The sequence below is a fragment of the Symsagittifera roscoffensis genome, chromosome 8, assembly GCF_963678635.1.
Source record: "Symsagittifera roscoffensis chromosome 8, txSymRosc1.1, whole genome shotgun sequence".
NCBI classification, from domain to species: domain Eukaryota; kingdom Metazoa; phylum Xenacoelomorpha; order Acoela; family Convolutidae; genus Symsagittifera; species Symsagittifera roscoffensis.
This window is the reverse complement of record NC_087069.1, coordinates 25377620-25387288: the sequence shown is the minus strand read 5'-3', so window position 1 is coordinate 25387288 and position 9669 is coordinate 25377620.

Below are 9669 nucleotides of genomic sequence, written 5' to 3'. Positions count from 1 at the left end.
GAGTGGCCAGATTATGAGTTTTTCTTGCGCTGTGAGCAAATTTTCTGTTGTTGAAGTGCTAGATGGACTTAAAACTTTAAGGATTTTTGTAGCTTCATTTTTTTCGACTCAACTTGAGTCTTCTCCAAGAATGTCGGCTTCTTCTTCTCTTCGTGAGTTTTGTTTCGGTAATAAAATAATGCGCATTTGCTTGGATCTTATTCTGGAATGAACTTCGATCGAGACATACAAAATTGTAGTTTGTTCAGACCTATTTTTTTCATAAACAGTTATCAAACAGGGTAAATGATTTTTTTTAAATTTCAAGTTACATCATTTACAATTTTCCGGTTGTATATATTATTCCAGACTCAATTAAAATGTTTTATAACTTAACGTTTCCAGAAGTGGTTTTGACGAAACTCTAGCGTGATTTGGTTACCGTTTTTGTCTACTCTGTGAATCTGCGAATAAAAGGTTATGACTTTTTTAACCTATTTTAATTTTCAGCGGAAGCTGAGGCGGTATTCTGATTTTTAGTGCAATAGTGAAGAATCGAATCAGTGAGAGTATAGGACAAAAAGCCCTTTTTATAGAACAACTTTTTACAATATTTTGAGCACAATGCTTATGCAGATCTCAGATTTTTTTTGATGGGGTTAGATTGAGAAAATAGTGTTAAAACAATGGAATATTAACAATAATAAAAAAAACGGAGTTAAATCAAATTGAGTCTTCAACTCTTCGCGGCGAATCGGTCCAAGACATCTTCGTCTATCTTTTCAACACCTAAATGGATGTAAATAAGCACTAAAATTGAGATTCGATTCTCCTTCATTCTGGAGTGGAGATACGCTTTTAGTAATTTCACTCTCTCAAAAGAGTGCTCAGCACTTGGCATCTATTTGGAGCGAGACACAATAACTAGTGGTATTTGGCTTCGTATAGTCTCACGGTAGCTGTGGTCATTTCTGACATCTGGTTTTACAGTGCGAAGCGCCAAACGATTTTGAAACCAGACTTCAAACTGGCTGGTGAAGTGCACATCTGAAAGCATGCCTTCGTAGAACTGGACGTCATCGAAATTTTTCTCCCTTGAACCCATCATCTCAGTGATCTAGCGAAGCAGCGGCTTGGACAGGGCGTCCTTGAGTTTTTTGAGAAAACTTTCAATAAATGGGCTATTTGATGCGATCGTAAGCTGGTCTGCTTTTTCGGGTCTCAAGTAAAATCACCCAGCTTTGAAGAGAGTAAAGCGATTGTGTAACGACCGACAAATCAAACTTAATTTGTCTTTTAGAAATTTAGGCTTCAAAAACTTAATTATACCTTAAAAAAATTAATTTAATTTGTTTTATTTAATGCTTCCTTTGAAGATTTTATATAAGTATACAAAAAGCATTTTGTGCAAAAATAGAGAAAAAAATGAAAACTTTTTGTCTAGAATTTTCTTCGTCTCATTGTTATACAATTTTGGAAGAAAAACGTTTCTGATTACGTCCGGATTACTAAATTTCTACGCCTTCGTTAAGTTCGTGAATCAAATCTCTCATCGCATTAAAAATGTCACTAATTTGAAGGTAAAAATAAGCAAACATTTTTCAAAATTTTTTCTATGAATGTGGTCTGAACAATCTGTGCCAGTCGGTCATATTTGGAAGTTTGACCTTGAGAGAAGCAAAAAACACTTAATTTTGGAGTGAAATTTAATTTTTCAAAATTTCGAATGGAACCAGTCATGCACGATTTTCTCGCGATAACTGAAAATCAGAAAAGAGAAGTCAGAACAATCGAGTGACAATCGCGGGAAAGTTGCTAGAAAAATCAGTGGGAAATTGCTATTCGCAATTTCAGTAGCGATAATAATCTAGAGTAGAGCTGTCCCATCTAGAACAGAGACGAGCGCATCCCCACGAACTGGATTGTTGTGATTGGAGTATTATTCTAAACTGGACTAGAGTGAACCTTCGGTGGAAAGGTGGACAGCTAGAGTGTCCCAATGGTTCACGAGAACTGACATTCTAGAGTACAAACTTGTTCTTGTTATTAAAACTGACAAACATTAAACTCATTTTAGTTACTTTATTGATTCTTGAGTTGCACACCGACTTATTTACTTCCTGATTCTTGAGCGTGCTACAATGTGAGTACTAATTTAAATTTCTAGAGTGTGTTTATAATTGTTATGTTGAGGTAAGGCGAGTTTTAGGTTGATCCATCTGAAATGGATCAAAGTTCCACTGTCTAATAAAAAGTAACTTAACGGATTGTTCCGACCCGGTTTTTAACGGCGTTCATGTATTTTGGGTATCTAGAGACCTGAGTATGGGGACGTTATTAATTCTAGAGTGGGGGGGATATTTTAGTAGTAGCCTTTAAGCTGTAACGGGTCGTGGTCTCGTGTCACAAGCGAACCGAATTGGCTCCGACTGATTTGAGGTGGAAAAACACAAGAGATAGTGTCCCTGACTCTTGAGCCAATAGTTATAGGGCCTATTTTTCTTAAGCCTCATGTGTGACTGCAGTAGACGAATGTTACATAGTGTTTTTATGGCGCTCCTGGGTGTTTACGACATCAAGACTACGGAGTCGAACCCACTTGAGACAGCTTCGGGCTGAATGCCCATTCTAGAGTACCGGCGGTGCGGTTCGACAGGAACGTGCAAACCTTCCGGTTGTACCGTGATAGCTTTTTAAGAAAACTCGAGAAAACTTCCTGGTACGCTCTCCGAACGAGGCTTAGCTAACCGAGTAAAGGGGGGCAACTAGGGGGACAAAAACACGAGCAAAAAGACAAAAAGCAGAACAAAAACCATAAAACGAAAAAAGACAGTGACTTTGACACCAGATTAGTTGGATCAAACCTTTATATTAATTAAATAGTATACCCATACTGTTTTACAAGTTCGATCGTTTCGATCAACCTAGCAATTTAACCCAGTAACCTCAATAAAGTGCCCGAGTGTGGGGCGTTGTCAAGGGTTTTTAGATAGCTTGGCACTTAGCTGGACAACTAGGAGACTTGACTGGAAGAGGTGACCAGCCGAGTGGGAAAGTGGTTCAGGAGCACTTGAGCTGAATCAATAGGAGACTGGACTGGAAGAGGTGACCAGTCGAGTGGGAAAGTGGTTCAGGAGCACTTGAGCTGAACCAATATGAGACTGGACTGGAAGAGGTGACCAGTCGAGTGGGAAAGTACTCAAGAAGGAATTGGCAGTTCTCGAGTTCTCAAGTTGGGCAGAACGGGTATCGTTAAAATTCGTAATACATTATAGGAAATAAGTGTAAAATTGGATAAGCGATATCCCCCGGTTTTGAGGAACGTTTTTACTTGAGCAGGCCTGGAGACAGGTCTACGGTTTTCTCTTGAGAGGTTTAGCACCCGGCGCTTAAGGTAATTTTAGGCTTAAGAAGGGGGGCTAAAAAGGGGGGAGGTTAGAAGGGGGGCTGGTTAAGTTAGAGGTTGGCGGTTGTAAATTGTAAAAAGGGGAGAAATTATAGTAAATAATTAGTCGACATCGTTGATTTAGTTACATTAGTCATTTACACGCGTTGGTCATAGGAAGCGGATATCCAAAATTGGAATTAGGTTAAGGTAGGTACCCTGGTCGGATCGGTAGGGGGGAACGGACATAGACAGTTTTTGTGATACCCCATAAGATCGCTAGCAGGGGGGAAGGAAACGCGTGGCAATTAGGTACCAGACATTTTTTTCGATAGAAGGTAGACATTTGTCACCTTTGAATTTTAGGTGGGCTCATCTTTCCGTTTTTATTACTTTTTCTAGCTTGGATTTTTGTTGCATTTTGGTGAGGATTTGTGTTTAGTTTTTATACGAACAGGTGATCACAAGATACCTGCGCACAGGTTTTGGTCTCAAGTTGCTTGGAACATTGGAAGAGAGGTAATTAAAAAGAAATAAGAAAAAGGGGGGGCAGCATTTGGCTTTTAAGAGAGGGTTTTTGGGAAATTTTACTAGAGCTTGAGTGGTGGTACAAGGTACAGTGAATCAAGAGGTCCCCATAACGAAGAAGAGAGAAGTCCCACCGCTCAGACACTTGTCAACAGCCTTGGGACAGTGCCAAAGAAGTCCTGGGACAGTGTTGGACCAGGACAGTCTTGATACAGTCTTGGGACAGTGGTCTTGGGACAGGGTCTTGGGACAGTGGTCTTGGGACAGTGGTCTTGGGACAGTGGTCTTGGGACAGGGTCTTGGGACAGTGGTCTTGGGACAGGGTCTTGGGACAGTGGTCTTGGGACAGGGTCTTGGGACAGTGGTCTTGGGACAGGGTCTTGGGACAGTGGTCTTGGGACAGTGGTCTTGGGACAGGGTCTTGGGACAGTGGTCTTGGGACAGTGGTCTTGGGACAGGGTCTTGGGACAGTGGTCTTGGGACAGTGGTCTTGGGACAGTGGTCTTGGGACAAGGGTCTTGGGACAGGGGTCTTGGGACAGGGTCTTGGGACAAGGGTCTTGGGACAGTGGTCTTGGGACAGTAGTCTTGGGACACTAGCCTTGGGATAGTAGTCCTGGGACAGTAGTCTTGGGACACTAGCCTTGGGACAGTAGTCTTGGGACACTAGCCTTGGGACACTAGCCTTGGGACAGTAGTCTTGGGACACTAGCCTTGGGACACTAGCCTTGGGACAGTAGTCTTGGGACACTAGCCTTGGGACAGTAGTCTTGGGACACTAGCCTTGGGACACTGGCCTTGGGACAGTGGTCTTGGGACACTAGCCTTGGGACACTAGCCTTGGGACACTACTCTCAGGTCAGGGGTCTTGGGACACTGACGGAGTACTGGGACATTACCGAACAGTCTTGGGACAGTAAAAGGAAGCCTGGGACGGTACGAAGAAGAGTAGGGACGGTAACTGGAAGTCTAAGGACAGTATAAAAATTGAAGTAAAATTACAACAAGCTGTTTTAAAACAGGATTAAGACAGAAGAAGACTAATTGGAACCCAGTACAGTTGGGACCACAAATAAAGAAAATTACTCGATAATTTTAGAGAACTGGAACAAGGTTTTTATCACGTTGTATATTTTCTTTTAAGATTTTGTTTCCACAAAATTTTTTATTCTTAGAATAGAATTATGTATATAACAATATTGTAAATAAGAGCAATTGTAAATAGAAATAATGAGACGGAGTAGGGTACCGGTGCTTGAAAAAAGGTCAAATGGATCAAACACGAAATATAACTCGTCGCTGCGTGGAACGACATCAAGGGGCCCAAGCAAAACAAAAAATAACTTTTCAGTTAGCATGGTCAGCACGAGAAGTGGCACCGAGAGCAAGACGCGAGAAGATGCGAGGGAAAAATAGGTGGAGCCCACAATCGAAATCGACCTAGAGACACCAGACCAGAGCGTAGATGAAGTGGAGAAAAAGACAACGGAATCCACACCGATGCCCCAGATGGAAGATCAAAATCCGAAAACCGTGGAGTTTTCGCCGATAGACGCGTTGGAAGACACAACAGGCAATACCCAAGAAACGGTGAAAGATGACTCTCAAGTAAAGAAGACATCTTTTACAGAAAAGTTGGCGATGATGGTCGGAATGAAATCGAAAGACAACACGGCCGAGGAATCACACACTGGAAGAGCACGAACATTTGGGACAGTGAGCACGAAGGCGACAGAAGCCGACCCAAAGGAAGAACAAGCCAGAAAGGAAGCGACAGCCGGAAACAAGACAACGGCTGATCATGAAACAGCCACCCTTGATGAGCTTGGAGACCTGATGACAAAACTAAATCAGATCGACAGGGAACTGAAGTACAGTGAGGAAGATAGAGACTTAATAAGGAAAGAGTTGAAATACAACAAACACGAGTATCTGGATAGTTATTTTAACCTGGCTAAGGCGACAGACGAGAGACGAGAGACTCCAGCAGATGTCGGACAAGGTAGATGCCACTAATGAAGAACGAGATAAGAACATCAAAAAAGATATGCAACAGTTGAAAAACCGATATGATGATGTCAACAGCCAATTAGGTAGCCTGGAAAAGAGAATGGATAATAATGAACAGGAATCAGGCCGAAAGTTCGTGTGCAATACAGGCGAAGTTGGATGCAATCTTGAGAAATTCTACCTCACAAGAAAGACCGGCAGCGGATCGCACGCAAGGCACCAGAGTTGACTTTGTGGAACCACAAAGGGGCAAACGGCAATCGACACCGTTGCCCTTAACCCGGGACACGGTGAGCATAGCACCAACAGCTGCTAAAACAATCATGAAGAATGGAACGTCAAGTACAACGAATGGCCCGGGGGACTCAACAGCTAACAGCAACGCAGGTCCGGATGCGATGACATGGGCAAGCACTTGGGAGATGATGAACAGGACTCTAGAGGCCTTCGCCACGAGGAACACTGACTCGAGCGATAGGAGGGACGGAAAATCAAGAAAAACTTTCAAGAAGCCAAAGGAATTCAAAGACGACTCCGATGGATGCATCGACACTTGGGTGGAAGTGATGAGATTACACCTAGAGCAAGATAACTTAAATGATGAAAGACAAGCATGCACGGCCATACTCAGCAACTTAGAAGGCACGGCATTAAAATGCGTGGTCGCAAAGAAGGAAGAAGAACGCGACACCGCGGACAAGATCTTCGAGATATTACTGAATCGATTCGGGTCAGGCATGAAGGGTCACCAAGCGATGATGCGATTTGAAAAGAGAAGGCAGAGGGACGACGAGTCAATAGATCGGTTCCTAGATGATCTCGAGAGCTTGAGAAGAAGGAGTGACCCAGAGGAGTCGACAAACAGAAGAAACTTCAGCATTGCCTCGAAGTTCATTGATGGGGTAAAAAGTGATGACTTAAGGACAATGTTAGCTACATACTACACATTGTCGAAAGACAGCGCACCAACCCCAGAAGAAATGAGACAGAAATCAAGGGAATACATGCTGATGAAGCCCAAGAAATACTCATATTCGGAAAACAGGAACACACAAGGGGGAAGCCAACCCCAGAGGTCATCATGGTACAAACCTAGAGATGATATGGACAAGCGCAGATCATGCGCGAACTGCGGGTCAGCGGACCACCACGTGGCTGACTGCATAACATACAAACAAGGCATGAAGAGCCTAGGATACGCACTGGATGAGGAGAACATGAGCCAGATGGAGGAACACGAGTACTATAATGGCTTAATCATCAAGATAGGCGCTAGATGCTTCTTCTGTAACCAGGAGGGGCACTTCAGAATGGATTGTCCCTTGTTCTGGGAAGCGGTCAAGGACCAGAGTCACCCCAAACATAAGTTGGCATTAGCGGCGGTGCAGAATCAGCGGAACAGGCAAAACGAGTTTGAATCGAGGAACTTAGGAACACCAAGCACGGAATTGCCAACGAAGACAGTGAAAGCTGTAACACATGTCAATGGTGCGATAGAATCCGCGGCAGGGAATTCTCTAGAGATAAATTATGAGAAAGCGGCGACGGAAGCAATTGCCAAAGTGAAACAGGATCTGGCTGCGAAAGAAATAGAGCAACGACTAAAGCTGGAGATCGAAAAACAGAATTTTAACGAAGCATTAACCGGATCGAACCCAACACCAGAGGCTGTACCAGGCTCAACAAAGACCGGGAATTGTAACACTGTAAAAATGGTGACAGGTAAGCCTTTTGGCATATCGAAAATCGGGGCAAGAATAATGTCGATAATCACAGTGGGCGGCCACGAGGTAACCAGAAACTTGAGCGAGCCGAGCGACCAGACAATAATGCACATTGACGTGTATGCAGACTATTTGAGTGGTATAAGCCCACAAACGACTTCTAGAGCACTGAGAGCAGTACTCATGAGAGGGGGCAGCAAGTCGGTACGTGTTGATAGCAGATATACTGAAGCTTATGGTCCACAGGAGGTGATGCTAAATATAGATGGGATAAACATCTATACCAAGACGATGATAACATGTGACGAAGACCTAATTGGACAAATCTACGTAGGGAAAGAAGAATTGAAAGTGAGATCGATTGGACACTGCGCCATGCTTGAAGAAGATGCAATGCACATCGGGACGGAGGCAGATGTGACAGGGCACGTGCTGGATATAAATGGCAAAAAGACTCAGTTGCGTGGCTTGCTTGACACGGGAGCAGTCTTGAGCGTCATACCAATCGAAACTTGGGAGAGGATGGGCTTTGACAAAGGTGACTTGATAGACTCGAGAATACGGCTGTCAGCTGCAAACAAAGGGGCCCTTCGGGTGCTGGGCAGGACGCCGATAATAGCCCTCAATTTGGGGGAACGTAACCTGTGGATGAGCTTTATCGTGGTAGAAAACCTAGATGAATCTGACCAATTCATTTTGGGCAGAGACTTCATCAGGAATTTCGACGTAACGATTGATCTAAATAACGCAATGTTCAGGATACGGAACCCGGATAGGAGGTACGCAATCAAACCGGTAAATTTAATAATGGCAAATGAAAACAAAGCACCGGTATTCTTGAGTAGGAGGGTGAGGCTAAAAGCTAATGAAGCGGCAATCGTAAGCTTGAGGATGAAAAATTACAATGAACTAAGTGACAACAAGCAAGTGTTTATAGTTCCAAATCCTAATAGTCAAAGTGCTGCTGTTTTAGGAAGATCATTTTCGATAACGAAGAGCGGCCTCTGCGTCAGTGTCTTGTTGAATACCCTTGATATACCGATCACGATACAGAGAGGGAGGAAACTGGGATATGCTTTACCGGTTAAAACTCGATATAAAACAATTGAAAACTCAAAACAAAATGAAGTTGTTGATTGTCCCAATCACAGGGACAAAATTTGTATCTTGAGACGATTGCAGAAAACAAACGATTCTTCAGGTCTTATTAAATCACTTAAGTCAGAAACGGATGATTGGCTGTCGAGCTGTTCGAACTTTCCAGAGCGACCCACACTAGATGAAATGCAAAATGAAAAACCGGTCCTGCCGGAGATTGAACATTTGAGGGGCAAAATGAAAGATGAACAGCTCGAAGCCATCAAGGACGTACTAGAGCGGAACGAGGAAGTTTTTTCGAGGCATAAAGCGGATATCGGGTGTTGTAATTTCGTTGAGCATGAAATAGAACTTGAGGAAAACGCGGTACCACACAGGGAGGGGGCGAGGCGCATGACCCCACACAAATCGGACGCGTGTAGAAAAGAGATCGAGACGTTACTAGAGTATGACATGATAGAACCATCCAAGTCACCGTGGGCGTGTGGAGTAGTGATGGCCAAAAAGAAAGGCGACCAGTTGAGGTTTTGTTGTGACTTTCGATACCTGAACTCCGTCACGGTGAAGGATGCCTATCCCATACCTAGGATTGATGAGAGCCTCTCGAAGTTAGGTGATGCAAAATTTTTTACGACTCTTGATTTAGGCTCGGCCTTTTGGCAAGTACCACTAAGGAAGCAGGACAGGGACAAGACAGGGTTTGCCTGCGAGTTGGGTCTGTTTCAATGGAAACGGATGCCGTTTGGACTTTGCAATGCCACAGCCACGTTTCAGCGGTTGATGGCACACGCGCTGATAGGCGTAACGAAGAAGTATGGCAATCTGGTAATGTGCTACGTGGATGACGTGGTAATAGCGACGCCAACACTGGAAGACCACATTGAGAGACTAGACGTTTAGACTAGACTAGAAAGTTACATTGGGAGGTGGATAGTTCGCCTAGACG